This window comes from Mustela nivalis (genome assembly GCF_964662115.1).
Source record: "Mustela nivalis genome assembly, chromosome: 1".
NCBI lineage: Eukaryota > Metazoa > Chordata > Mammalia > Carnivora > Mustelidae > Mustela > Mustela nivalis.
The window spans coordinates 191675353-191701394 of record NC_139020.1 but is presented as its reverse complement, the minus strand read 5'-3'; the positions used below and the strand labels follow the sequence as shown (position 1 = coordinate 191701394).

General features: G+C 43.2%; 1 protein-coding gene across 1 annotated transcript in view; it reads right to left on the bottom strand.

Annotated features, from left to right (window-relative positions):
• Positions 1-25468, bottom strand: part of ERC2 (ELKS/RAB6-interacting/CAST family member 2) — a 922859-nt gene extending 897391 nt beyond the window's left edge. Inside the window, 3 exon segments of the mRNA XM_082738672.1 lie at positions 23442-23516; positions 23967-24036; positions 25167-25468. The gene's annotated coding sequence lies outside the window, so the exon portion shown is untranslated.
• Between the last annotated feature and the right edge of the window lie 574 nt (positions 25469-26042).

Below are 26042 nucleotides of genomic sequence, written 5' to 3'. Positions count from 1 at the left end.
TAACTGACTGAGCCCCTAAAATATTTTAGAAAATAATTCATTCTCCTTCACCACCCAGTTCGAGTCTGTTACCAAATTCTATCAATTTTACCTCCAAACTCTGTCTTTTTTTTTTTTTTTAAGATTTTATTTATTTGTCAGAGAGAGGGGGAGAGAGCAAGCACAGGCAGACAGAATGGCAGGCAGAGGCAGAGGGAGAAGAAGGCTCCCTGCCGAGCAAGGAGCCCGATGTGGGACTCGATCCTAGGACGCTGGGATCATGACCTAAGCCGAAGGCAGCTGCTCAACCAACTGAGCCACCCAGGTGTCCCATCCAAAATCTGTCTTGATCGATTGGCTCTCTTGTTTCCACTTCTACTGTCTTCACTCTATTGCTTCAATGTGACTGGCTTCAGCTCTCCCATACACCCCCCATACACTCCCCCCCCCCCCGCAAAAGCATCTCTCCTTTTCTATTCCTCCTTCTGTCTCACATTGCATTCTAAAGTGCAATTCTCAATCACAAAATACCTCCCCCGAACCTGACCCTCTTAAAGCCCTTCAAAGCATCTCATTGCTTTTTGGACAAAGACGAAAATCCTTTCCATGGCTGGAGGCCCTACCGGATTTGGCCAATGCCAACAGTTCTAGCCTCCTTTCTTGCCATTCTAATTGCTGACTCTGCCTGAGTCTTCTCTCTGATGTTCAGTTGCATCAAGTCCCTTCCTGACTCAGAGCTTCAGATCTCATTCCTAGTCATCACTTTAGATCACAACATCCAATAGCACACTCTCTACGAGTCTATCCCATCCAAATCAGGTCTCTTGGCTACATTCTCCCAAAGCATAATGTGGGTTTTTTTTTTCATGGTAATGGAAGACCCAATCAAGGCTGTACCTCCTCAGACTCTTGGTTTGCAAAATAGGAAACCGTGCAGAAGAGTAATCAGTATGCACAAAGGATTCTGGGAGGAAAGTCAGTGACACTCTAGTCACAAAGACCAAAATCCAGAGTAAGGAGATGAACATGCTTACAAGCAACACTACAGCTTCCAGGAACAAAATCATTACCTCAAGATAAGAAGGTATCCAGGCTGGTGATGGGGACTCAAGACAAGTGACCAAGGAGTCATGGAGAAGCCTGTATGGGCAAAGCATGTGGGTGAGGTGGGAAACTCCCACGCACCATGCCATACTGTGTGGAGCCTATGCAGTGGGGCACAATGCTATGTAGAAGGATATGAGCCACAAGGAGGTCCAAGTGTTCCAGAGAGGGTTCCCCACAACCAGACATTGAGACAAGGATTTGAGTATAGGTGGTTCACTTAGAAAGTAATTCCAGGAAGCACTTAGGGGAGATTTGACACTAAAACATGGAAGTGAAAGAAGTCAATATGGGGTACATTTTCAAGGGAGTTTCTGCTCCAGAAAACTGGTTTCAGTCCTGCGGAAGGATCTCTGAGAAACAGTGTAAAGCCTGCCTCACAGTTATCCCTCCATAAGAGTAAGATACCCAAAGACCGCTGGCAGACATCTGCTCCCCTGGCATTTCCAGCCGGCACTGCATGGAGGCCATGAGAAAGCCTTCATGTTCCAAGTACAGTCCGTAAGCACTGCGATGTGGGCGAGGCACCAACAGCACCTGCTACACCATGCAAGGCACACCCGTGGCTGATCTGGCCACTGAGAAATGGGTTGGCCTTCCCTCGCTGGACCATATAGCAAGGACCATAGCATCTTTCTGTCTGAAGACCAGTCTCCATGGCAACACCTGGTGGCTCAAAGATGCAATCATATAGCAGGACAGCTGGACAGAAACCATCTCTGAACTTAGGTAAGGGATTTAGAGCCATATCCCCCTCACTTTGGGGTAGTGTAATTCTGGGGTAGGGAGTCAGGGGAGAAGAAAGGGAGATGTAGAGAGGTAGGGGAAGCCTCGAATGAAAGATCTGGAACTTCCTACAAAGCTGGCAGGTGTGTTCCAGCATTTGGGGTTTAATTTGGACAAGTGAAATTTGGAGCAAGTTTTTTGTTTGTTTGTTTGTTTGTTTGTTTGTTTGTTTTTAAAGATTTTATTCATTTCTTTGTCAGTGATAGAGGGAGAGAGAGCGAGCAAGCACAGGCAGACAGAGAGGCAGGCAGAGGCAGAGGGAAAAGCAGGCTCCCTGCCGAGCAAGGAGCCCAATGTGGGACATGATCCCAGGACGCTGGGATCATGACCTGAGCCGAAGGCAGCCGCTTAACCAACTGAGCCACCCAGGCGTCCCTGGAGCAAGGTTTTTAAACAATCCATATAAGACCCAAAAACACTTCTATACTTTATAATTCTATATTAATTTATGTGATTATTTACTGGGGCCTTGGTGGCCTCCTACTTTAAACCCTAACCCTGTACCCCAGGGTTTAACATTTCTTCTAACATTTGTAGGGCCCAGGGGAAGGGTACAAATAGACACCCAAGTACGGTATGTCCATATGTTTTACAGTCATAAACAAGCTAACAAACTGGTAAATAAAATATATTCTATCTTCCTTCTTTGACAAACATAAAAATGTGGAAGGTGAAGTTTGAATTTTAAACTGAGAATTCTTGGATTCTTCAAAGTTCTAGCCAAAATATTGTGGCAAGAGGCAGGCCTGTCTCCAGCCAACATCCTCCTCTCCACACCCCTGGCTTAGACACACCTCAGAGGGTCTCACACACAGGAATTTTGCAGTCTGCACACGAGGCTAGCTCTGTCTAGACCAGAGGTCAGCCAACTTTCTCTATAAAATACCAGACAGTAAATATTTCAGGTTTTGTGGGTCATCAGTCTTCATCACAACTACTCAACTCTGCATTTCAGCACAAAGGCAGCCATAGACAATCTGCAATCAGATGAGTGTGGCTGTGTTTCAATAAAACTTTATTTATAGAAACAAGTGTTAGCTGGATTCAGCCCACAGGCAGTAGTTTGCTGACACTTGGTCTATTCTTTTATAAACAGGCGCCCCTCAGCAACTCCAGGCCTAAGGGTATACACACAGGTAGCATGATTTCTCCTCAGGAGGACCGACCTGGCAAAAAAGCCCAAACAGACCCTGGAAGACAGCTCAAGGTCATTTAGGAAGGGAAGTCTCAGGCCTGTGGGTACCGAGTAGACCCTAGAAAGCCGACAGGTGGGCACCACCACTCAGCAGTGCTGACTCCTCCCCCACGGGGAAGACCCAGTCAGATGAGGGCCAGAGTGGGCCCTCTAGAGCCTGAGGCCCTGTGCAAGGACTCTTCTGACCAGACCTAAGGGTACACAGGAGATTCAAAACAGTTTTGAATATTTGAAAAAACATGTTTAATATTATGACATTTCCATCATTTCACTGAAATCCCTTCCATGACAACTGATATAACAATTTCGTTATCACAGTCAGAAAGGTGAAACACAGTGTTTGCTTTTTATTTTTATCTATTTATTTTTAAATATTTTATTCTTTATTTGAGAAAGAGTGAGCAAGAGACAGAAAGACAGAACAGAAGCAGGGGTGGAAGGTGCATAGGGAAAAGCAGGCTCCACACTGAGCAGCGAGCCAGATACAGGACTCCTTCCCAGGAGGCTGGGATAATGACCTGAGCTGAAAGCAGATGCTCAACTGACTGAGCCACCTAGTGTGTTTGTTTTTTAAAAAAAAAAATTTTTTAAGATTTATTTATTTATTTGAGAAAGAGAGTGCACCCACCTGTGCATGGGATGGGAGAGGGGCAGAGGGAGAGAGAATGCCAAGCAGACGTCATGCTGAGCATGGAGCCCAATGTGGGGATTGATCTCACAAACCTGAGGTCACGACCTCAGCTGAAATCAAGAGTCAGATGCTTAACCGACTGTGCCACCCAGGTGCCCTGACATAGTATTTTTTTAAAGACTTTATTTATTTATCTGACAGAGATCACAAGTAGGCAGAGAACGAGGGGTAAGCAGGCTCCACCCTGAGCAGAGAGCCCGATGCGGGGCTCAATCCCAGAACCCTGGGATCACGACCTGAGCCAAAGGCAGAGGCTTTAACCCACTGAGCCCCCCAGGTACCCCCTAAAATAGTATTTCTTTTTTAAGATTTTATTTATTTATTTGACAGATGGAGAACACAAGTAGGCAGAGAGGCAGGCAGAGAGGGAGGAGAAAGTAGGCTCCCTGCCGAGCAGAGAGCCCGATGTGGGGCTCTATCCCAGGATCCTGAGATCATGACCTGAGCCAAAGGCAGAGGCTTTAACCCACTGAGCCACGCAGGCGCCCCCCAACATAGTATTTTTTTAAAGGAAAGAAAAGACCTCAAAATCAGATCTGATTGGAGAGACATCTTTAATTTCTTGATGTGCAGCCTTAAGCAAATTATTTAACTTCTCCAATTCTCACTTTTCTCAGCTACAAATGGGGATAATGGCAGTCCTTTTCATAGTGATTTGGGAAAGAGTAAATAAGATAATAAAAGAAAAGTAATTAGCAGAATGCCCAGCACACAGCCAATGCTCAAATAAAGCTGACTGTCATAAGCTCAAGGCTACCAGAACAGGGCACACTGGTTCCAAAATTCCAAGGTGTCAGAATTCTCTCATTCCACAAAGCTTGCCTCGTCAGACACTGCTAAGACAAACTCAGCCTACTATTCAAAACGGCTCAATCAAGATATCAGCCATTTTTTAAAACTGGAAAGAAAAATGGCCATGTTCCCAACATCTTCAAGCTACAATATTCCACATCTGTAGATACTGAAAGTCCCAATAATAAGCCATTTCATTTTAAATTCCACAATGATACGAATCAGGGGGGGAAAAAGTCAAGCTTGATGTGGCAGAGATTTTTTTTTTAATATTTTTATTTATTTGCCAGAGAGAGCGTCCACACATCAGGCTGAGAGGCAGGCAGAGGCAGCGAGAGAAGCAGGCTCCCGGCTTCTCTCTGCAAGGAGCCTGATGCGGGACTCGATCCCAGGACCCCGGGGTCATGACCTGAGCTGAAGGCAGCCACTTAACCAACTGAGCCACCCAGGCGTCCCAATGTGGCAGAGATTTTAAAAAATGCTTTCCCATCATTCTCCAAGAAGCACGCTGCAACTCAAACGCATACATCCACACATCACTACTCTCTCCTTTGGTTTCCTCAAACTCGTTTTATAATTACTGTTTTCCATACGCAGATTTAGCATGATTACATGTTCAGCTGCCTTGGCTCTATTTTATGGTAAGGTACTTACGTGAAGAGGCTGACTGTATTCTGTACTACAAGGTAAAGACTCTGTATATCCATGTATTAGTTAACTGCACTTTCCATTAACCATTTCCGTAGTTTTAATTTCAAACTCTGTCAATTTATTCTATTAAATTTAATTTTAATTTTAGTTTTAATTTCAAACTCTGTCAATCTATTCTATTAAATTTAAAACCTGAAACACCTAAAAACTTTTGTTAAAGGAATAGACCACAATCTAGTACACAGCTAAATCCCCAAGTTAAAAATACAGCAAAATTTCAAACAATAAAAACAGTAAAAATAGAAAAGCTGAGATGCTAAATCAAAATAAAAAGACAATTATGGTTAATATAATATACTGACTATAACAACATTATTTATTGCCTCATAAAGTTTCATAAATGTAACAAATTAAGCTGGTTGCACCGAAGAGATAAATAAGGTTTTTAGATTCATTTTTAAAACATCTGTGCATTTTCTTTAATCTGCAAACATAAAATGTCAATTGGCAAAGCTTTAGCTATAGGGAACTTGCAAAAAAAGAATAGTCAGGAATTATTGGGTTCACACTAAAAAATTCTCCATCTGTCAACAGATGTTCCAGAGAAAGTGACAGAAAGGTAGAAGAATAACAACTCTACCCCTACGTCCTTAAAAACTCAATCACACAAAATTTTTTTATATTTAAAATCAACATGAAGGATTATGTCTAAATAGGCTTTGGCTAGAAAAGAATATACACATAATCATGCACATAAGGAAAAATTCTGGCGAAGATTTAAACTATTCCCAAAAAAGAAGGAAAAAAAAGGACCACCATCAACAGCAAGAGATGGGAAATGGCTTCAATGTGCACATTCTGGAGACAAGCATTCATCTATGTATTCTGCAAAGAAGAGAAAGAATAAATGCAGTATCTTAATTCTGGGGTCTCTCAAAAAATATGACTGATTACCATGAAGGAGTCACATGAGACTTTAGCAAGGGCCGAGTGCAAGGCAGTGCTGAATGGTACTCAGAAATGCCTCAAAAAAACCTGAAATTACAGTGAATGAGAGTCAATATCTACATTAAGTCATCAAGAAACTCAGTTAAATCTCTAAGTGCACAGATAAGGGTGAATTATCAAATATAAAAATATATTAGAAGGGAAATTACAGCACATAGTTAAAATCTCTTCAACAATATTTCTAGAGAACAAGTCTGTCATATGGTTTCTGACCTTCCAGAGACCCCAAGTCCTCCATTTCAAAGGGGAAGCCACAGCCCCTTTATTCAGGTACCATGAGCAATAACTCTAGTTACTGTGCAGGCTGCCAGGTGTTGGGAACACTGGAAATAGATGAGAGCCTCTCTAGGAGTACAGGGTGCTGCCGCAGATGGAGAGTCTTATGACAGAAGACGGAGTAGTGCTAGAGAGACAAAACCCCGTTTTTTAACCTGGTCAAGTACTGAGAGGGGGCAGATTCACAGCTGTGTATAAAGAATTTATAGGGGCGGGGTGCCTGGGTGGCTCAGTGGGTTAAAGCCTCTGCCTTTGGCCAGGGTCGTGATCTCAAGGTCCTGGGATCGAGCCCCGCATCGGGCTCTCTGCTCAGCGGGGAACCTGTTCCCCCCACCCCCTGCCTGCCTCTCTGCCTACTTGTGATCTCTGTCTGTCAAATAAATAAATAAAATCTTTGGGGGGAAAAAAAAAAAAGGATTTATAGGGGCTCCTGTGTGGCTCAGTCATTAAGCGTCTGCCTTCGGCTCAGGTCATGATACCAGGGTCCTGGAACTGAGTCCATCATGGGGTTCCTTGCTCAGCTCAGCGGGGAGCCTGTTTCTCCTCTGCCTGCGATCCCCCTGTTTATGCATGCTCGCTCTCTCTCTGTCTCTCTGGTAAATAAATAAATTCTTTTAAAAAACTATCGGTGTTCCTGGGTGTCTCAGTCAGTTTAGCGTCTGCCTTCAGCTCAGGTCTTAATCTCCTGGTCCTGGGAGGGAGCCCTGAATCAGGCTCTCTGGTCAGTGGGAAGCCCGATTCTCCCTCTCCCTCTGCCTGCCACTCCCCCTGCTTGTGCACTGTGTGTGTGTCAAATAGATAAATAAAATCTTTAAAAAAAAATTCTAAAACTCATGACAATTTCAGGTTGTTTTTATTTCAATACTCTAAAAACAAATAATGTAAGGATACCCTTGATCATCAAAGCAGCTATGCCCACTGTGTTTGAACAACAAGCCCTACCCTCAGGAATCACCTTGGGTCATTGAGAAAGGAAAAAAGATGGACTTGGGAATCTAAATGATGTGTTCTTACTCAGTGAAAGGTAAGGGAGGTCAAGCTCCTTGGCGTGAATCGGAGTTTCCCAGAAGTTGCATATTGCGAATGTGATGGGAGAACTAAGTTACCACCCAGTACATAGCAGGGTAGAGCAGCTGACTGCCAAAGAACCCACCCAGAATAGGAAGCAGCTTTTTATATGTTTATCACACTTATTACAAGCAGTAACTTAGTTAATGTGGTTAAATTAATTTTCTCTATTTGAATTAGTAATATGAAGTGTACTTAATTTATTTTGTTAAGTTTATTTATTTTTAGTAATCTCTACACCCAGTGCGGGTCTCAATCCCACCACCTCAAAATCAAGAGTCACATGCTCCACGGACTGAGCCAGTCGCGTGTCCTGAAGTATATTTAATTTCCAAATTGACTAAGGTTTTATAAAGGAGAAGGAACTAAAAACAAAAAACAAAACCAAAAAAACCTCACCTGCAATTACATTACATCTTAACATTACAATCATTAAACATTACGTAGTCTAATAATTACAATACAATGATTTAAGTCAACCCTGGGGTGCTATAAATCATTTCTTTATAAGGTATCTCATCTCAGCACCTAGGTGGCGCCTTCAGCTCAGGTGAAGATCCAGGGTTCTGGGATGGAGCCACTAGTTGGGCTCCTGGCTCAGAGGGGAGCCTGCTTCTCTCTCTGTTCCCTCCTTCCTTCCCCTCAACCAGCTCCTGTGCATGTGTGTGTGCCCGCCCCCTCTCAAAAATAAACAAAATATTTTTAAAAAGCGGGGGGGGGGGGGGGAGAGGATCTCATCCAACTTTTAAGAAATTCTGTTTAAGTTCTGAATCCCATATTCATTAGCTGTTTGAGTTCTGAATCCACATTTATTATCTTTTTAACCTTGAGCAAGTTAACAAACCTCTCTGAGCCTCAGTGAATAACAATGGCCTCTGGAGTAATGGCTCCATTCCTCCATGGAGTAATGGAAGATTGGCTACTTCACAAAACTAAGGTGAGTCCTGATTAAATCAGAGAAAGTGCAAGTGCTCAGCACAGTGACTGAAGCTTAGTAAATACCAGTACAACCTCATCTTCATCAATATTCTTGTTGTTAATATTTAGTTCTTTGCTTTCTATTAATTTCACATATGATACGAAAATCATTCGAATTTTGAGCCTTATGTTCTCTTTAATCTCTATAATCAGTTCTTGAAAGACAGTAAATTGACTGAATTATTAGAAATAATACTACTACTTATGTGCGTGGTTTTACATGGATTCCAGGAAGAGAGCTAGACCTTTAAGCACAATGTATTATGTATAAAAGAGGAATAACAATATTAAACATGTTGCAATGGCTCTACAAAGATTGGCTGATTAAAAAGGTTGCTAAGCAATTTGCTCATGAAGGTAAAATTTTTGCCAGTGCAGCAAATTGCCTCATTTGTTCAAAATATTCACTGTCCTCTCTAGTTAGTTCATTCCCAGTCTGTTTTCCGTAAGAGGAGAATCCGTCCTGCCCCTCTGACATCGGCCTTGGCCATGTGTCTTGTTTCACCAAATGCAATGTGAGCTGAGGTAACACATGCCAGATCCAAACAGATGCTGTAAGAGCCATCTTATGCGCCATCCATTGGTTTCTTCTTCTTCACAGTAAGACTGGCTCATCCAAGAAAGAGACCACTCCTTCAGCCTGAGAACCGGAATAAAGACAATGTAGGGCAGCACCACAGACAACCCATGAGAGAGAAATAAACCACTGAGATTTGAAGGTTGTTATCTCAGCATAACCTAGCAGTATCTGATTAATACACTCAGCTCCCACAACTGCAGTCCTAAAACAAAATATTTAACATTTAGGTTAAAATATAGAGCAGCATTTTCTCGCTGATTTATTTCTCATATCTTTCCTCCTATTGCCACAATATCAATCTGGTAATGTCATTCCTTCAGGGATAAAATATCTTATGTTAGGTCTCTAAATAAATGCAAATCACTTGTAAATGATGTATTTTGAGGCAGAGATATACATACATAACCAACCGTTTTAACTGCCTCCAAATGTATTCTTTTTATCATTCCTGGGCTCTGATTTCTTTCCTAACAAATAGCTATTCCTAATGCTTGGACATCTAGAGGAAGACAATGGTTGGAAAGACTTAAAGGAGGATAAACCCTGCAAAGATAATATAGTTATGCAAACAGCTCAAGTGAATAGCAGGAAACATCAATGCGTGTAGGCTGCAACTCATAACACCAATGGTCTCCACATGTGTGAGTGCCTGCCCTGGAACACAGTCCCATGAAGCTTCCAGTCATGTCTGGTCCAAGCATGCCTCACCATAGGATGTCAAGAAAAAGGGATCCCATGCACCTGTTATCTGTGATTCCATCTTACAGTGACTGGTTCTGTAAGTTCCAGATTGTACTAAATAATGCCACCGTCTTCCTGGGAACCTTTTGCAGACAGAGGATTCAACCCTGACAGATCCTTAAAGGCAATAACCATGTCTCATTCATCTTCATACCCCAGTGCTATTATACTTGTAATTAAAGGGAGCTCAGTGCAGAGCAATGAAAAGAATGGGCTTTTAGTCAACAGCTCAAGATTCAACTACTAGCTTCTCCATTTCCTTGTATAACAACCTTATGAGCAGATGCTGTTAAGTGCCCTACTAATGTCTCTCTGACTTGAAAATTCTAGAGTGCTCCAAAGGACTTCATATCGCCAACATCAGCATCTTTACCGAGGACTTCTTTTGAACCTTGGAAAACTACTCTGCTCCTGCAGGGTTCCAAATAGAGTGCAAGGGGAATTAATCACCCTCAAAAACAACTGGCACAGATGCTTATACATCAATGTCTACAGAAGCATTATTCACAATAGCCAAAAAATAGAAACCAGATTCCCATCAATGGATGAATGGGTAAACAAAATGTGGTATATAAATACAATGGAGTCTTATTCATCCTTAAGAAGAAATGAAATTCTCACTCATGCTATATCAAAGATGAGCCTTGAAAATATTATGCTGAGTGAATTAAGCCAGACAAAAGGGGACAAATATTGCATGATTCTACTTGCATGAGGTACCTAGATTAGTCAAATCTGTAGAAACAGAAAGTGGAATCATGGCTGCCAAGGAACTGGGGGCAGGAAGGAATGGGGAGTCATTGTTTAATGGGTGTAGAGTTTCCATGTGGGATGATGCAAAAATTCTAGAGATGGAATACCTGAGTGGCTCAGTCGGTTAAGCATCCAACTCTTGATTTTGGCTCAGGTCATGATTTTAGGATTGTGAGATCCAACCCCACACTGGGTCCTATGCTGCGTGTGGAGCCTGCTTAAGATTCTCTCTCTCATTCTTAATCTCTCCCTCTCTCTCTCTTTCTCACTCTCCCTCACCAAAAAATTAAAATAAAAAAAATTAAAAATTCTGGAGATGGATGGTCATAATGGTTTCACAACATTGTGAATGTACTTAATACCACAAAAGTATAATTTAAAAATGGTTAAAATTGTAAATATCATGTTATATATATTTTACCACAATAAAAAAATAAAGTTAACAATAAAAATAAGTTTAAAAAAATAAAAGAAAAAAACAACTGACAGAAGCGGGTGGTTACACATCCCTGTTCCCTCACCACTCGTGTGAGATCATCTAAGGGAGGTGTTTTACACCATCTCCAGAACTTCCTTGTGAGCTTAAACTCTAGTCACCACTGTAGCAGCTTACTGAATAAGCTACTGCCTGTTGCCTGCCTTCTCCTCCTTCACACCCTTGTTCACCTACTGGTGATACCTGTATGCCCCCAAATAATTACGTTCACAAGTATGCTTGTCTCAGGGTTTGCTACTGAAGGCAAGTTTCTTAACTTCTCTAAATATGAATTTCCTCATCATGAGAAATAATACTTGGATCATGGACTTATTGTAAAGATTAAATGAGATAAGTCTTGGACATGCTTAGCAAAGTGCCTGACACATAGTAGCTACCTGTAAATTTCTTGAACTTCTAATCCAATAGTTACTTGCCTTTTTAACTGAAGATAAACTAAGTCTCTCAGTTTCAGAAGAGACTGAAAGTGCAAGAGCTATTGTATCCCATCTTCTACCTAATTAGCACCTTCCATGATTTATCATTCACCCTTTAAACACAAGAGGCATCAAAAGGAACTGGAATTTTGCATTCCATCCAATCCTTCACTTGGAAGTGGGCTAGGGCCACAAAGTAAGTTAGATAAGTTCCCAGATATCAACCAGATTTTCCAAAACAGACACATCACCACTCTATCCTCCCGTCCTAAAGAATTAGGGTGAGGTTAACTACACACAAACCTTAATGCCTACCCTTGCTCTTTGCCTCCAAATATCCCATCTTAGCATCATTATGGCTTATGATGAAAACTTAAGATGCACTTTAGTCTTTTTCTGTTCTACAGTATACCAAGTGAAACCACAGAATCATGAAAATCCATTGAAGTGTATCCTTTGCTAAGTACCATTTTATTTGCTTTGGTTTCTCTTTACTTGCTTGCCAAAACACACAGAGAATTTTGTTAGCACAGCGATCACCTATGCCCATTAGCAAACCAGAAAAATAGGTTACTGACTCTGGTGGACATTCCTAAATAAGACTGGTGAGATATTCAGTTTCTGTCCCCAGTTTTTATAGAAAATGGCTCTAAGAATATGTTAAAAAAAAAAAAAAGCTGAACAAATTTGCTAAACTTACATGTTAAAAAGGGAAGCTCTGTTACCCAATTAATAATAAAACCCCAAATTACAACTTGCCCTTTATCATAATCCCCAAAGCTTGTTTCTAATATCTCATATATGCAGAGCCTTTAACTTTGTTCTTATCTTTCACAGGTATACAGGGGTGACCGACTTACATCCAAAGCGTCTGACCAAAGGTAAACCATCCATACTGGACATGTCTAATGGTTTCCATCTTTGCCTCAATTACATTAAGTTTATGAGGTTCAAACTTCTCCCTACATTATTCTATATTTTTCCTTTCCACTTACTTTTTATAAAACAATGACAAGATTCAAGAAATATTCAAATAATCACACAAACTCTGCTACACAAATATGATGATGGTGCTGGTGAACTAAAACGTTTGTTATGAGTTGAGGTCAGGATTACAATAGTTTAGAATGCTGGTTCACCAGCTGAAGCATCAAAGTCAAGATTAGTGTATAAAAGGCAGTTTAGCCATGTTACCATCTGATGTACGAAAGTGGTGTAAGTCACATCAAAGTCAAGTCACAGGAGTATGGCCGGGATGCATGGGACACTGGTCGTGGCTACAGCACACTCAATCTTGTAAATTTCAGGGAGTAAATCATTTCCCCCCATGAGCTTTCTCACACCACTTTCAGAAACTTCACATTACGAATTGCCTTCTGTTAGTCTAACAAAGGCGGTTTAATGCCATCCATTAACTGTAAACATTTGCAAGGATTTTAAAACAAGCGCCATACTCTCTGGCTCTGCTCAAAACTCATTGAAAAGAACTTGGTCCCTGGAGACATTTGGAGAGATTCTCAAAATCAACAAGCAGTGTGGAGTCCCACTACAGATCAGGAGCAACTTCACTTGGAAAGCGGTCTTTTAAAGGTAGGAAAGTTGCATAAATTGTGTTTGGTCAATGGAATCGGAATGGGCACCGCTAGGATTCCCAAGGCCATATTCATAATCTTCCTATTGCTTTCCAGGCCATTCTTCCACTCGCCCACCCCAAACCCCACGTCCTCCCACAAACACCAAAAGCAGGTGTTATTGCCATGAACGTGGAATGGAAGAATATAGAGAATTCAGCATCTCGGTTTATGTCAGCCTCCGACTGAAACCGCTTAGTGATTAAGTTCAAACCTCATCTCTTTAGTGGATCATAGGGTCTTCACACCTGCCACTCTGTCTTGCCCCTTTCATCAGCCCCCATCCCAGCCAAGCGAATATCCAGTTCCACAGGTCTTTCATTCTCCCAAATCCCAAATCTCCCATTCTCTTGCTCATCTTGGGACCTAGACGGTCCCCTCTGTTATTTGTACCGTCAAAAACAAGAGCACCCAGCTAACACCACTTAATGCTCTGCCTCTCCCTAGGTGTCACCCTCTTCAAGAAGACCTCCTCATCCTTCACCCATGAATCTCCTAAAGTCCTCCATGGCAGCCTGGGTGCCCCGCCATAAGAGTTCCCATTACAACAGCCTGCTTACTTGTCTAGTGCTCCACTAAAGGCTACATACAACCCCTGAGCCCCTAAAAATCACTTGCTCGGTTTATAATTGCACCCCCATTGTGCCCAGCAGAGGACTGGCAAGGAGCACACACACATTTGGTGACTATATAATACAAACACTTAACTCTTTGTTAATTAAGTCCATCATGAAAGCACACTGGCCATTCTTGTTTTCCAGGATAAAACAGCTAATACAATGACAGTTCCTCCATCGATTCTTTGCAAGAAGAAACTATTGTAAAAAATATATATATATAGATATAGATATAGATCTAGATCTAGATCTAGATCTATATCTATATATATATATCACTTTAGATCTGGAAAAGGACCAGCCTGATTTTGACATATACCAAGAGATTCCCCAAATAAGGAGAAAGCTAGTGGCAAAGCCAAAAATGGAACTTGGGTCTTTTGACTCACAGGTCAGTGCTCACGTCTCTTTATCCAAAAGAATCTGCTCTGAAGTTATTCTAAGCAACTATTTGTGTTACTGAATTCAAGATGGGCTGTCAAAGTATTTGAAGCCTGTGTATGAAAAGATAGCTTTTCCCTGGACTTAACAAAAAAGGTAAAGAATTTCCCTGTGTACCCCCGCTAACTGCTCTGTGCTTGCCAGCCTGAAGAACAGCAGTCCCTGAAACTCAGCTGCCTTTGTATCCACCCAGCATCAAACAAGATCTATTTTCAAAGAGTCCCTAAGAATGCCAAGCTATCATCCCATTCACAACCAAACCTCCTGCATCCCCCCCATGGAGAGGTTCCAGGGACAAGATGGTTAAAGGGCCAAAATGCAAAAGAGGGGGTGGGAGGGAATTTTACCTAGAAGGAAAAAGACACACGCATCATGGGAAAGAAAGAAAATACATCAAAAGCCGTCTCCTGAGAGCCAAATGTGAGTCAACCACACTGCTCCCAGGATCCTGCCCTTTTAAACCACGGTCTTGCTCCTCCAGGTGGTAAGAGTTAATGTTAAGAGGGCTGGCAGAAAGGCAGCATGGCTAACCTGCCTGAAACCAGGCTTAAGAAAGCCATCTTGGGGGGCGCCTGTGTGGCTCAGTGGGTTAGAGCCTTTGCCTTCGGCTTGGGTCATGGTCCCAGGATCCTGGGATCGAGCCCCGCATCCGGCTCTCTGCTCTGCAGGGAGCCTGCTTCCTCCTCTCTCTCTCTCTGCCTGCCTCTCTGCCTACTTGTGATCTCTGTCAAATAAATGGATAAAATCTTTAAAAAAAAAAAAAAAAAAGAAAGCCATCTTGGTGGCCACCAGGATCACCAAGAAAATAACAAGATCACGGTACCAATCCAACCACATATCTTGCAGAGCAGCTCAAACCTCCACCTTCAAAGCAGAGTTCACCCCCAGAGCAACTCCCAGACCTCACCTTCAGTCACCTTGGACCCACAGAAGAATGAACCCCCCCACCCACAACCACACCCACCTTGTTTCAGAGAAACTTGATACAAAGGAGCTAGTAACTGCAATGCACAACTAGGTTTAGTTTGTTGTCTAAAACCCTGCCCTTTCTTACTATAATTAGCCACACTGCTTTAGGGGAAAGTCTCTCTCAGTCTGTATAAGGATCCCATATTCCTACAGAACAGAAACATTGCTCAATTCCCACTCAATTCCCACTCAAGCTCCTGTCTTCTGAGCCACTAAGGAGTTGCCTTGAATTAATAGTTTGCTCTTAATACATTTACGGGGAAGGCACTTTGCTGCCTGTAATTCATTCATACTCTGAAATCATGTAATGACAACTACCTTTAGGGGTGGAAAGCTGTAAGGCAAGGGGGAAAAAAAAGAAACACTATCAGACACCCCCCACATACACACACGCACGCGCAAACACGCTGCATACATACAAGAGAATCAAATGAGCAAAACGTACACTCTAAAGAATAAGCAACGGCAAAGTAAAGCTGCTTCTGCAAGGCACCAATGACTAGCGTCTCACTGGCCTTCCATCTACAGGGGTATCCCAGGGATGCCCTCTGACCCAACCCATATTTTTCATCTGCTGGGGCCACAATCTCACTACTGACTTCCAGGAAAAAGTAATCCCTTAGTTTCTTCCTGAAAGTGCTGGCAGCCTTTCCTTCCTTCTCTCTTTTTAATTTTGTTGAGTGCCCACTAGGTGCCAGCAACCAGAGATTTCCTGGACCTTCAAAGCAATAAATCTGAAAGATGGAAGTGGAAAAGGAATACCCAAAAAGTTAAATGCAGAACTCTGAAGCACAACATTGGGAAACAGAGCCAGCCAAGAGCTAAGAAAACCGGACTACAGCAGAAGCTGAACTGGCCCAAGAGAGGGGTGACCAATTATATCAGCAATTAAGTCACTGAGGTTGTAGCCTTGAGCTTCCACAGCTGAGGCAGAATTAATAGCAAATCACACAGAGGACTCAGCCCTAGCTGTGGAAGAAAAACAGCCTGCCTCTTCATGATGCCTTCCCACTGACAACAGGGGCTACTTGTTGCTTCTATTGCAATCATGGGGCCACACACTGCTCTTTCTACAGCAAGCAATAATTTACGACCTTGAGAATCAGGCAGATGGGGGTTCAAATTCCAGATCTGCCACGGCATTAGCTTTGAGCGAGTTCTTCTGTTCATTCGTTCAATCAACAGATATTTATTTGAGCATCTACTACGTGTTAAAAACTCTTCTTGAGGGTGGGTGCCTGGGCGCCTCTGCCAATTAAGTGTCTGACTCTTGATCTCAGCTCAGGTCTTGATCTCAGGGTCGTGAGTTCAAGCCCCACATTGGGCTCCATACTGGGCATGGAGTCTACTTTATAAAAAACAAAAACAAAAACCCTCCTCTTGGCACTGGGGATACAGCAAAAAGCAAAAGCAACTGCCTTCATAGAACTTAACAAATTCTTCGAGCCTCAGTTTCCTCATCTATAAAATAAGAATATTACCTACCATTATAGGTAGTTTGAAATGAGGAATACAAAGCACCTAGCACCTAGTAAATGCTCAGTAAATGGTATCCTTCACAGAACAGAATTAACTTACCTACAGTTTCTAACTAGAGTGTAAGCTCCAAGTAAAGAACTATCAATGGCTCACCTCTATACCTCCCCAGTACCTATCACCATAGTAGATGCTCAATAAATATTTCAATGAATAAGTACTCAATCAATAGTAGCCATTATTATGGTAACTGATATTCATTATTCTTCTCCAAGACACTGAGCTCTATTACTTAAAAAAGCAAAAGGTCATTAAATTAAAGTCCCCCCCCCCGCTTTTTTTAAGGAAAGTAAGGTACACTACATAATATATCTTCAGAGGTTTTTTTGGTTTTTGTTTTTTGTTTTTAATTTGAAAGTGAATGTTACTAAGCATAAGTATTCCAATCCAAGGACTCTCTTAGTACAGAGACCTGCATGGACAGCTAATATAGATGCCTACCCCCTGCTTTCCTAACCACAAAGTAAGGACAAATTGGACAAGCTTCAGGTTGATCCAGGAGACATGTAAAAAGTAAGTTAAAAGATGGGGCACCTGGCTAGCTCAGTTGGTGGAGACTACAACTCTTGATCTCAGGTAGTGAGTTTGAGTCCCACACTGTGTATAGCAATTACTTAAAAATAAAATTTTTAGGGGTCCCTGCATGGTTCAGTCAGTCGATTAACCATCCAATTCTTGATTTTTGGCTCAGGTCATTTTCTCAGGTTTGTGAGATCATGCTCTGCACTGGGTATGGAACCTGTTTAAGACTCTCTCCCTCTCCCTCTGACCCTCCCCTCTTCTCTCTCCCTCTCCCTTGTCCCTCCCTCCCTCACTTTAAAAAATAATAGTAAAACCAAAATAAAATAAAATATTTAAAAATAAAAGTAAAGTAAATGAAGTTTGTCACATGTACTAAACGATAATCAGAAAGGTTAAGGTTTTTAAAAAATGCCACAAAAACAAACAATCACAAAATCTCAATGGCTTAAAACAACAAAGGTTTCTTTCTTGGTCACATTGTAGATCCAATGCCAGTTGCTCATTCACTGACTCAGGGACCCAGGCAAACGGAGGCTCCATCTCAACACATGCTTCCATGACCATCAGAGCAGAAGTGAGCACTGGAGGGTCTCACACCGGAAATTAAATATTCTAGCATGGAAGTGGCTTGTGTCACTTCTATGTGGAAGGAAAGAGAGAAACGTAGCTAGGGAGAATATGAATGATCTCCACCAAAGGTGATACAAAGACCAACAAGCTGTGGAATAACAAAGGGATTGGTTAAAGAAGATGCTCCAAAAACACAACTCCATCGCTCTAAGGTTCTCAAATTCTAGACCTGGGAAGGTGTTTAGGGAGCATTTGAGAGCAGCGACCTCAATATGAAGGCATCTCAAACAACATAAACCTAGACTCTGACTTTTCAGAGCAGCTCTGCTTTTTTCTCTAACTGTATGGAGGGGCCAGATAAGTTTTTTTGTTTTTTGTTTTTTTTAGGAAACACGAGAAAAGTTTCTACAGCTGAAAAACCTATGAAAACCACTAATGTAAACCAAATCCTTTGTTTTACAGATTTTTTAAAAAAGCAGAGGGGCACCTGGGTGGCTCAGTGGGGAGGGCCTCTGCCTTCTGCTTGGGTCAGGATCCCAGAATCTGGGATAGAGCCCCATGTCCAGCTCTCTACTCAGCGGGGAGCCTGCTTCCTTCTTTCTTTCTCTCTGCCTGCCTCTCTGCCTACTAGTGATCTCTGTCTGTCAAATAAATAAATAAAATCTTTTAAAAAAGAAATGTAGAGAGAGAGGAGGGAAAGAAGAGAGACCCAGGAAGTTCAAGTGACCCCGCCCCACCCCAGCCACAGGAAAGTTCTGGAATACTTAGCCACTGTCCTTTGATGGATTTGTTGTACCGCTGCACCACCCTCTGGTCTTACCCTTCTTCTCTGCTCCCTTTAACTGGCACAAGAGAGCCAGACCCAGACCAAGATCATGTCACACAACGAATGGTATGGACGATAAGTAGTCCCCACTCTACTGCACTAAATAATGATTCACAACCCATTAGCAATTCTCTACATTACTCATTCCCCACTTCCTGGCAAATGTGAAGCCATTAGTAGACGTTAATACTAACCTTCAGAAGACTTTCATTTTGTTCTCAGAACAGGTTAACAGCCACCTATGATTTGCATTCACTCAATTCCATTCTCTTCTCATGTTCCCAGCTCTGCTTTGTGCCCAGCTTTTCCTCTACCTTCATTCACACTAAAGCACTGGGTGTCACATACTTAAACCTCAATGGTCTTCTAACCTCCAGTCTCTGCCTTTTTCAAATCATTTTATACTTGCTAGCCCATGAAATAAAACTCACACTTTTCAACCGGGAATTCTACCTCCTCAATTTTCCCCCAGCCTATTTTCCCAACATCATCTCTGCTGTAGTACTTATTCTGCCCAGCCAAAAGCAAGATGATGAGCCTGGAAGTCGAAACGACATAGTAATCAATCCTAGATTTTGTGCTAGTTCTTAATCTGAGTTTCAATGTTCTCTCCTACAAAATTGGTATGATGGTGTCTACTTTGAGAGGCCCTTAAGCGAGTGTAACAGTGAGGATTATGTTTGACTGCAAGCAACAAATAGTGGCTTGCAAGTAAGAAGGTTATTGGTTTTGGGCAATAGGAAGTATAAGGAAGGGGGTGCTGGGTGGCTCAGAAGATTAAGTGTCTGACTCTTTATTTTGGCTCAGGTCATGATCTCAGAGTTTTGGGATAGAGCCCAGTGTTGGGCTCCGTGCTGGGCACGGAGCCTGCTTAAGATTCTCTTTCCTGGGGCGCCTGGGTGGCTCATTGGGTTAAACCTCTGCCTTCGGCTCAGGTCATGATCCCAGAGTCCTGGGATCAAGCCCCGCCTCGGACTCTCTGCTCAGCGGGGAGCCTGCTTCCCCCTCTTGCTCTCTGCTTGCTTCTCTGCCTACTTGTGATCTCTCTCTCTGTCAAATAAATAAATAAAATCTTTAAAAAAAAAAAAATTCTCTTTCCTTCTCCCTCTGCCCTCCCCCTCCAAAAAAAAAAAAAAAAAGGAAAGAAGAAGTTTGGGAACAGTCCGTTTAGGCTGGTACTATGGCTCAACAAGGTCATCAAGATCAAGACCCTTCCAAGTTCCAACTTGGCCATTTTTAATACATGGTCCTATTTCTGTTGCTGTAGCTGGCTGCTGTCCTTTCAGGCACTGCACCTAGGTCCCCAGCAGCAAGAAGCAGAAAGGGGCCAAAGCTGTTGGGGTGTACTAGCCAAGTGTGTCCTCCTCATTTAGCTTTCAGGAAAGCCCCCATCCAACAACATCTATTTATATCATTGTAAGACCTGAGTCTCATGACCGCTGTGGGCTGTTACGGAAGTCTTGGAAAGTGAAATGGGCATATTCCCACCTCAAGCAAAATTGGAGTTCTTCTAGTTAGAAAAGAGATGAGGAATATTGGATAAGCAATCAGTAATGTCTAACTCAGTATTAAAGTACATATTTTATATAAAGTGCTAAGCACAGTAGTTAGCTGCTCAATCAAAATTGAGCTGTAATTACTGCTATTATTATGATTACTGTTGTTATTATCACCATTTACCTATCTTACCCACTGGCCAAATGGAATAACTCATTATATGTAGATGTTCTTTTTACATTTCTACTATATAGCATCTGTATATGCTATATGTATCTCCCACAGTATCTCTGCTTCAAGGTCCAGGAAAATGCCATTTAATCCAAGAAGTCTTTCCTGACACCTACTCCTAATAGTAAGTTCTATGAACCCACATCAGACAAAAACTCCTGCGTTCATTATTCCATTGAGCATAGTCTCTTGGAACACGGTAGTTCTAATAAAGAGTGCCTTGATAATTTAAGTAATTAATGTACCTATTTTTCTTTAAGATTATATTTATTTGAGAGAGAGAGAGTGAGAGAGAGCATAAGAGGGGAGAGGATCAGAGGGAGAAGCAGAATCCCCACTGAGCTGGGAGCCCAATGTGGGACTCAGTCCTGGGATTCCAGGATCATGACCTAAGCCAAAGGCAGTTTAACCAACTGAGCCACCCAGCCACCCAGCATGTACATATTCATATCCACATTTACAGTCAGTCTTCTAGAATCAAATATGGTATATTCCTGAAATGTCAAAGTAAAACACTAGCTTTATATGTCATAAAGTTAGTTGTGGGAGTGAGGGGATGAAGACTGTATTCCCCAAGAATAAGAAGCAAAAAGTAAAAAATTCTCTAAAACACCATACGTTCTACATGTTGTCAGAGTTCAGATTATAGTTCATCACATATCTCCTCCTCTACTATGGGCAGAGTCTACTTTTATCCATGGATGTTGATCTTCACCATGTGACATGCTATATGTCCAAAAAGGCTGTTTGTGAAGATGACATTGCTTGTGCAGTTTGACTCAGCTATCAAATCCAGTTATCCACCATGAGAAGGGTATGCCTCAAGTAGCTGCTATCCCTTCCACTTCGGCCCCAGAACACATAGCAGACCAAAACCAAGTGCAGCCAGCAGCAAAGCCACCCGGGAACCCAGCCTAGATTAAATTAGACTCAAATTAGAGTCAACCTAAAAACTCAGGAGAGTGAGGGACATCTGGGTGGCTCAGCGGGTTAAACCTCTGCCTTCAGCTCAGGTCATGATCTCAGGGTTCTGGGACTGAGCCCCACACGGGCTCTCTGCTCAGCGGGGAGCCTGCTCCCCCCACCCCTCTGCATGCCTCTCTGCCTACTTGTGATCTCTGTCTGTCAAATAAATAAATAAATCTTTAAAAAAAAAAAAAAAACTCAGGAGAGTGAGAATTAATACCTGTTGCTGTAAGTCCAAGAAGTTTTGATACACAACTAATATAACTTTATCAATTGACATATCTTAGCATTTCTTACATATTAATTTACTTTTTTTTCCTTTTATTCACACACACACACCAAAAAAAAAAAAAAAAAAAAACAGACTGAAGAATCTCTGTGTTTGGTACACCCAATGATGATTGGATCATTTGGATCAACTGTTTTAGATATAGGACCTACAACTATCATTAATATCAGTCCTTTTCCATTTCCCATTTGTTCTATTTTTCTAAAATAAGGAAAATCACAATAAAGTATCAAGGAATAATTGCTGAAATTAAACCACTGGCTGGCAAGTAGTTCTCCCATATAACAGCCAAAATGTTAACTTCTTTTTTTTTATTAAAATTTTATTTATTTATTTGACAGAGAGAGAGAGAGAGAGAGAAAGAGCACAAGCAGGAGGAGCAGCAGGAAGAGGAAGAAGCAGACTCCTCACAGAGCAAGGAGCCCAATGGAAAACTGGATCCCAGGACCATGTGATCATGACCTGAGCCAAAGGCAGACACTAAACCAAGAGACACCCAGGCATCCCCAAAATGTTAACTTTTTAGCTGATAAAAGAGGTTAAAGATTGTCCCTAGTAAGATAAACAAAAATGTAGATTATACAAAATTAACCTCACCGAACTCAAAGACTATCTGTTGAGGTGAATTTATGGATTCCAACACCATTCATTCGAACTAATATTTGAGTATATGTCTTTCGGCAAATCACGATCATTGAATTTCACCAAAGGGAAACACTGATAAGGCTTAAGTCTTGTGGCTTTTCCAACATAATAAAACAAGAGGGCCACACTACTTCAATAGAATAATTTTAAATACAATTATATTTTATCCCTAATGAAAAAGAGTCTCTTTGAAGGTGAAAGAGAAAATAAAAGTCTAATCCCTTAGCAAAAGAAAAAAAAAAGCCAAATGAATGATAAGAGCCCATATTCAACCTATACCTATTCAGAACTCCAACTGGAAATATAAGGTATCAGTAAAAATAGAAGAGTAAGGATTTTGTTTTGTTTTACCTTCTTTTAAATAATCATCATTACATTCGGAACCAAATTTCCACTGGGCCAAAGCTGACTTACTAGAAATATACACGAAGTTACTAAATTTATCTACTGGTGAAGTGATGGAGTTCAGAGAGTCAAGGCACACATTAACATCGCAGTGGATTCTAAACGAAATAGAACTTATGTATGCTGGAAAAGTCCATACTTCAGAATGGACACATAGACGGCACAACCAAAATTTGAATTCAAGGCCATAGCCAAGGTCACAGGCTCTGGGTCAGAGAAATGTGCACTCAAGTGCTCACTCTTACCCTAAACTGTGGCAAGATACATAATCCCTTTTAGCTTCCTTACCTATAATTTGAGGGTAATAATAACCCCTACCTCATAGGAGCTCTGAAAGTTTTTAAAAAGATAATGCATGTAAAATACTCCACAAAGTGCTAACATTTACAAAGTGCTAGCCTTCACAATAGTAATAATACTACCTTGACAAACCTGGCTTGGACATGAAAACCATCCTAATCAGTGCACTCTGGCTTACAATCTGTTCACGAAACAGCAAAGGCACAGCTTTATATTCTCATCCACATACAGCTTCTATAAGGTAACAGGATCAACCAGTAATTTTTCTACTGAATTCAGAGAGAAGGGCACTGAAAAAAATAAGCCTTTCATTTATAGAGAATGAGGAGGAGCTGGTCCTGCTGCCCACACTCCAGCCACCCATGAAAAGTCTTGCTGATGAAACCATCACCATCCACACACCGCCCTCCCAAACTGTGCAGGGTTTTTATTTAAGCACAGAGGCAGACAGACAAGATGGCTCACCTTAGAAGCAAACTCACCTTAAAGGCAAACTCTTCTACCCTCCGGAAGGGATCTTTCTTGACCTCACTGCCACATCCAAACTGACAGCCAAACTGTAAGTGAAGAAGGCAAGCCCTCACTTCCAGAAGTTGAGTCACACTGTCAAAAACTACAGGAACCCCTTCTATTCATGGTAATCCTAATAAAGTATGCTTGTCTGCTTCAAAAATATCTTATAAATCCATTAATAGAGCCAAGAGCCAATTACAACTGTATACTGAGAAAACGATGTGACTTTACAAGGACAAGAGTGACCATAGGAGACAAAGTGCCACACCCTTTTCCCAGAGAGCTCAACAGTAAATGGTGTCTCTTATAAAGGAGCCTGCAATTCCAGAGAAATAGGTGGACGATTCTAACCCCCCAATACGTACCCCCATCATTGCATTTTTTTTACACAGATCCATTTCATTTTCATTTTTAAGCCAATGGCCTGAACATCCCCAACTACAACTAGTGAGGAGAGAAAGAGGAAAGAAAAAACAAACACGAGTCAAGCATACTTGCTTCTAAGCCCATTTTCCAAGAGTTTCCTTCCCGCTTGTCTTGCCTCTCACAGCTGGAGCCTCATACCTGGTGGAAACCAATGGTTAAGTAAAACCACTGATTTAAAAAGCCAACCAGGAAACTAACCATGACAAGTGGGAGCTGCCCTCCTCTCCCGAGCGTTGATTGGCTCTTGAGGTTTTACCGGTCCCCGTTCTGCCCACATAAGTGGCAGGTGTGACTGTCAATCACAGAGGGACCTGACAATTCACCACTCCGGGAGTAAACTGCCTTTCATCCAGCAAAGGCAGGTAGCCGCCTAAAATCGATCCGCTCATAACAGAGCGGACCCTCCCTCTTTGGCAAGAACAGAGACCCTTAAGTACAAAATAAATAAGGCCGGGCCGATCCGCGAGTTTATGAGCGCTGTTTTATTATCCCGCACCAAAGCAGCCCTTAATCTTCACTGTCCTAAGATGATCTTTCAAAGGCTCGGGCGAATTTTTTTTTAAATGAGAATAAAAAATTAGGTACCACCTTCTAAGTACGCCTTTTCTTGTAAAATTCGGAGATGGGGAGGGAGAGGAAAGGAATGTCGTTCCATTTAATGTCACGTCGTATTCGTTTTCATACACCACCACACTCTACCCCTCCCCAATAAAGCCGGCTTCATTTTCCCTGACACGGATTTTTTTTTTTTTTCTTAACACGCTCCCCTCGGAGCCCACCGAGGCAGCCAGGCACCCCACCCCCCTGGACTGGGGCTCCACCTTTCAACACTTTGTTCTGCTTGGGGTTCCCCGAGACCCTTGCCCCTGAGAACACCCACCCTCGAGGCAAGAGGGGGAAAGCCAGGAGAAAGAGGGGAAGCTGGAGAGAAGAAAGGCGATGGCAGTGAGGGTGGCAGCCGGAGAGGGACTGCGGGAGGTGGCCCGGGCCGCTGGGGCGAGCGAGCGGCGCCCGCGCGCCAGAGCAAGCCGTGCACTTGTTCCAATCCGGGGGTTTCTACATCAAGGCAAATCCGCCCTTAGGCCGCCCCATCCTTTCCTCCGCCCCAGAAAGCCCCGGTGGAGGCGGATGGTTCACCCCTCGGCTCCCCGCGATAACGCATTGCAGCTCCCCACGAGTGAGGGGGACCCGGCACGAGGGATGCCCGGCACGCGCGCCCCGAGGGAGCCAGGCGCCCAGCGGCCCCAGCCCCGGCGTCGACGTCTCACCTTTCTGATGCTCGCCCCGGGGCCGTCCCACATGGATTTTTACAACCTCACGTCGCCCTGGCCCCGGGCGGCCGGGAGGAGCCGGAGCCGGCGCCGAAGCCGGAGCCCGAGCGAGCCGAAGAGGGAGGAGGAGGAGGAGGTGGAGCGGGGCTGGAGAGGGAGGGCACCGCTCGGAGGGCCGGGGCCGGGCGCGGGGCCGGGCGGGGCTGACGGCCGAGGGGGCGGCACCCGCCGCAGTCCTGAGACGCGCGCTCGCGCGGCGCTGCCAGAGCTGCGCTCTGCCGGGCCCCCCGCCCGGCCGCTCCGCGCGCTCGCCCGCTCGCCCTGACTCACATTCCCAGCATTCCCGAGGAGCCGCTGGGGGGGCCGGGGCTGGGACGCGGGCGCCTCCGCGGGGGGCAGCAGAGAGCGCCTGGCCCCGCGCCGCGGGGGGTCTTCGAAGCGCCTCCTCCCAGGTAGCTGCCTTCTCAAAGCACCTGGTCCTCATCTCCTCTCCCGGACTCCTCTTCTCGGGTACCCTCCAAAGGCTGCCAGGCACTCCTGGGACTGGTCAGGTGGCTTTGGCGACAGGGACAGGGAAAGCACTCGATAGAGGGGATGCAACTGTCTTGTAAGTTACGCTTGGGGGGGAGGGGGGAGTCGGGGTTCCCATACCCTGGCACCCTCCTGTTAGCTTAATCTTGTTTAGGAGAGTGAAGGGATTTCGTAAGGTTTTCACTTCCCCGTTCCCTAAGGAAAAGAGAGAATGGAAGATGAAAAAAAAAAAAAAATCATCATCAACCTCATAGTTATCGTTCATTGAATGCCTTCTCTGTGCCCTCCAATGTGTGTGCATCGTCCCATTTAAGGTAGAAAGATGGCGTCAGAGTTCATTCA